The following is a 5000-nucleotide window of genomic DNA, read 5'->3' as shown; positions in this document are numbered from 1 at the left end:
AAACAGTCATTTTCATAAAGGAAAGGTCAAATTCTCTGTAGGTGTAAATGTGTGAAACACTATTGGACCCATTGGTTCTTCACTCATCTACACAAGCAGATAATAAGGGCCCCGTAAAACAGGGTCAAATATATGAATTTGAAATGATATAAGGTACTAGCAAGAAAAACACTAAAAACTTTTGTCTCTACATAAATATACTAAAGGCCTTTCAACTTCAAAATAATCATTGCCAATAGAAAACAAAAATACCGTGTGCTTTTCCTTCCTTTGCTGTGTTTCAACTATGCTTGATTAAGATCCAGTGGTAAGTTCCCAGACTCGTATCAAAATCTTCTGTCAAATTTCAACTCTCAAGTGCTTCCTAGCAAATACTAGGCATCTGAACACTACTTCCCTCTCTACTGCCCAATTCCAACCAAGGACATTCACAGAGAGGACTTGCTGTATCCTTGAGGCAGAAACTCAGGAAATAGACTGGCCTGAGGCATGTTGTAAGGTCATTGTCATGCATCCTTCCTCCTGAGCTTCCATTTTCCTCTCCTATAACTGATGTATTAACAGCTGCTTACCAGCTCATTTCTACCACCAGGACGGAGATTGGTTTCCCCTGAACATGCAGCAGGAGGTGCTCAGGAGTGATGCCTCAGTCCATTTTTGCTCCCATTCTTATTGGAGGTCAAAAGTATTATACTCTGTGATACACTTAGTCTTCATTAAACATAGCTCCTGGGTTCCCATGGTATTAACCTGAGCCTACAAGCTTTCTTCAAATTTACATTCCTCTCAGGCTAAAGAATGAGGTATATTTCTACACCCTGACAAAACACAAAGGTTACTGAATTATATTGGCTCTTGGTTTTGGAAGACCAGAATGAGTCCGGTGGAAAATAAAACACCCTCAACAGCCCTATACAGAAATACAGCTCAGCAAGAATGGGGGTATTTGACATAGCACAGATATCAGAGGTAGACTTTTAAGACTGGCCAGACTGGAACTGGAGTAAATTATGAGTTCACAAAAAAATGATAAAGTCTGTTTCTGTTACAAAGAAAGAAGAAAATATGACTACTTTAGTCGCATATTTTATCAGTGCTCTATCTCAAATATGAAAGTTTGTTGAGTGCATATCTATCTAAGAAACAAGCCAGAAGACATCTTTTTATATAAAGCCTTTAAAAATGCAAAGAATTTCTCCAGTTATTTAAAGTATTAAATGGTTAAGGTTTAGTTTATATTACATGCCATTTTTTAATTTTCTTCTGTGTTAAGTGTATTTCCATTACATTAACCCTGAACATATTTATAGTAGCATCTAGGGGCCTGATCCAGTAATATCCTGAATCCCTCTTTTGCTGTGGATGTCAGTGTGTAATAAGTCACTCAACCCCTCTCAAAATCCATACGTAAAATAGCTGATATTATTTCACTTACACTTAAACTTTGATTGTAAGATTTGATTAAGAGTAGATATATAAGAAAGATTAATTTCTGAATATGTAACATCTATCAGACATGCATATATCACATATCTATTAACACAGATAGATATACCCCAATATAATACAAGCTATATGTAAACAGATTTATTGCTGACATCTGAAGGATGCTCGGTCATTAAATTGTAAATGCAGATGTCTTTAGAATGTTGTACTGTAACAGGTATTTTACTGTATTGTTGGAAAGCATATCCATTTATGCACTACATAGTTTGATACCAGATCTAAAAGACAGATGGTTTTATAGATTAACCCCACAAATAAATATCTATGAATCTGTAACATACAATACATGCGGCAATCTTAAATAAAGCTGAATAGCTATAAAGGATCTGTATTGAAAACTAAAGTCTTAGGTACTCAGTTTTTATGAAGCAACCTATTGGCTAAACATTAGCAAAGTGCTGAGTAGGAAGAGTATTCAGCGAAGAATTCAAGAACACCATCTTTCAAAGCTGAAATTTGTTCCTGTCTTCACAAGCCAACTACTTTTTTTGCTCAAGTGTCTGCATGCTTGTACTATCTTTATTATGCCAATGCATCCAAAGAAATGTAACACACCCGTGATAATAGGGATATTCAAAAAACTTTAAAAGAAAAGGTTACCCTGGACATGATTTTGGCAGAAGAAGCCACAGAGCGCAAGATGAAAGTGACTTCACTGAGTAGTATTCCACATACAAAAACATACTGATATTTGAAAAACACATTAAATGTATAGACCACAAATCTGTTTTGGTACTAAAATCAGTTCACTACACTAGTGAGAAGTGCAAACTGGTGAAATGTCTTCTGTAATATTAATAATATTTCCAGCACAACAAGAGAGACTTGCAAACTTTCTAAATGGCTTTCATGCACATTTTCAAATCAAATCCTTGACAGAGAGGTGAAGCCCTGTCTTCCTTAGCTGAGATGCTGTGATGAAGAAATTTTACATAGGGCAGAACTGATTAACAACTATTTGTGTGCTAATACTGACTTTACTAGATTTCCTCCAGAAAATAAAAATTAAGCTAATTAGCTATTGACATGATCCTATCCAGCATTCTTTAAATCAGAAATACAGAACCCTTTTAAGAACATAAGACAACCAGGGCTAAATCCAGCAAGATATTCAGCATTTCTTGTGAAGTATTGAGAATCCTTAAATCCCTTTGCCTGAAATGGGAGTAAAGGATGTGCTCAGTACCTCACAGGATATACCTGACATCTTACTGATTCAGGCCTATATGATTTTGGGAAGAAACATACTCTGTGGTCTACATAGCCTGTGAATCTGAAGTTTACTTTGTTTATCTAAACAGTGTGTTTAAATAAATGAAAAAAACTATCCAAGGTATAAATATGCCAGCATTTTCCTCCTTCCAAAGCAGTTTAATAATTGTTAGTGAAGAAAATAAGGCTCACTTGGAATCTATGGAAGAAAAATGCTGCAAAATTCACAAGTTCTCTACCATAAATGCCATTCAGGCGAACCTAGATGTTTTTTCCCAAATTACATGATGCTAAATCAGAATTCTTGAATTAGAGAGTCTATGCACTTATACTTAGGAAACAGAATAAATTACAATTTGATGAATATAAATAGCAATTGTTTGTATTCAGAACTGAACACAAAAAAGCTCCCATTTCAAATTTGTCTGTTTTTATGATTATTTTAATTTGTGAACTGATCATTGAAAAAACCCCAAGTAATGTGCAGTAAAAGGCCTCCTGAGTTTTTGACTTGTAGAGTAGTAAGTTATCTATAAATAGCGTCATTCAGAGCACACTATATTATCTGCCATATAATTTTTAAAGGGTCTGTTGAATAAGTACAGTGTTTAATTTTTGGCTACTGCAGTTCACCTCACAAAATGCCGGCACTCAAATACCTGCTTTTGAGTATTAATAAACAATTTGCAGTACATGAGGTAGCTGTTAACGAGCTTTGGAAGAAAAGCAGATGAAACACGCACAAAATGAGCTTCCACAGTAAAAAACTTTATATACTTTGTGGGAGATTACAGGAAAACTGCAAATCTAAGGTATATACATGAACCCTATGCAAATTCATGACTAAGAATACTACCTTGGTGTAATTCATTTTGCAAACTGTCCGCTTTCTCAAGACGATGAAAATAAACACATACTCAAAGCTTTTACATCTATTCGCTATGCGGCTGCATTACTTATAACTTCCGTTACCCTACATGTCAATATCAACCCTGCCCCAATCGAGTAATAAATATTTCTGTACTTTCACATATACACTGTACACATTCGTGGACTGTGTACAAACCTACTACTTTGAAAATACACTGTTCCTAGAAAGAAATGCCTCCTGTGAGCCCTTAGAATCATAGCCAATACTGAAATATTAAAAAAAGCGCTCTTCTCAACTTTTATTCAATATTAAAAGGTATCCCTAGTCTCCATATCCAACGGACAAATCCTATTTTATTAAGATCCTGGTCTACAAACGTCCCTCACTCTGGAAATGGGAAAGATCTGCATAATAGAGATTCATTCTGGTCTAATACGTTACATTTCAGGAGCAGAGATCTTTGGAGTCCCCCCCCCCCCCCCGGGGGGGGGGGGTAAAGCCGCAATGCATTACCGAAGATCTCGCTGCTAAGGTGACAAATATCATCAAGTGCAAGAAAAGTAGAGGGCAGAAATCAGGCTGGCAGGATGTATGAAGTTAGACTGCCAGCTTTCAGAAGGAATAACCCTTTAGATGAGCCCTGTGCCTCTTCTGAAACAGACGTTCAACAACCTGCTCTGTACTATTCATTAACATTTGTCCAGGGCCCTCAAGATTTCCTAGGGCAAGGTTTAAAACAAACATTCAAAAAAAAAAGAAAAAAAAAAAAGAAAAAAAAAAGGCAGCAGCAGCAGCAAAGAGCTTCGCCACCAACGGAGACAGCCCTGGTTAACAATGCACCATAAATTCATAAACCTCGCTGCAACAGTCGTGTGGAGCGAGGATCTGCAGACAGAAAGAAACTTGCACCTGTCTTTCTTGACACAACACACCTGTCTAGCACTGCCCATGCGCACTCTGGTGCGGATCTCCGTGCCTTTCATGAGCTTTGCAAAACCAGGGGCAAATAAAAAAAGAGGATGCCTCCTACCCCCCTCCCCCCATTCCACTCTCCCCACGCCTCCTTGCAAGAGCCCATCGAGGGCTATTGCAGCTGGGCGATGGGCAGGGATCGTAGGGAGCCCGATCGCTGCTTTTCCAAGCGGCGAATGTGCAAGGATTACTTTGTGCCCCTCACCAAGCTTGCCAGCGCCCCCCATGCCCCACCTGCAGTGACATGCGGCAGCAGGCTCCCCTGGATCCTAACCTGAGCTCGTCCTGCACAGCCTGGCTTAACTTGCAGAGCTCCCCATTCAGCCAAGCCCGTCTGGCAGCGCCACTTACCTCACTGCCCGGATGCACTCCGTGCACACCAGCACCATCCCCAACCCGCGATGAAGCCCCTGTGCTGACCAGCTTTTGCAGATCTGGA

The 5000-nt window shown here is 38.7% G+C and overlaps 1 protein-coding gene across 18 annotated transcripts in view; it reads right to left on the bottom strand.

Moving 5' to 3' along the window:
- PROX1 (prospero homeobox 1) overlaps positions 1–5000 on the bottom strand; it is a 56843-nt gene that overhangs the window by 44484 nt on the left and 7359 nt on the right. Inside the window, exon 1 of one of the 18 annotated variants that reach the window (XM_025192475.1) lies at positions 4913–4973. The exons of 11 other annotated variants lie outside the window; for them this stretch is intronic. The gene's annotated coding sequence lies outside the window, so the exon portion shown is untranslated. 6 more of the 18 variants (XM_025192476.1, XM_025192478.1, XM_025192479.1 and 3 more) reach the window with 6 other exon arrangements.

Source organism: Alligator sinensis, unplaced genomic scaffold (assembly GCF_000455745.1).
Source record: "Alligator sinensis unplaced genomic scaffold, ASM45574v1 scaffold503_1, whole genome shotgun sequence".
In the NCBI taxonomy this organism is placed as follows: domain Eukaryota; kingdom Metazoa; phylum Chordata; order Crocodylia; family Alligatoridae; genus Alligator; species Alligator sinensis.
This window is presented reverse-complemented; position numbering and strand designations above follow the sequence as displayed.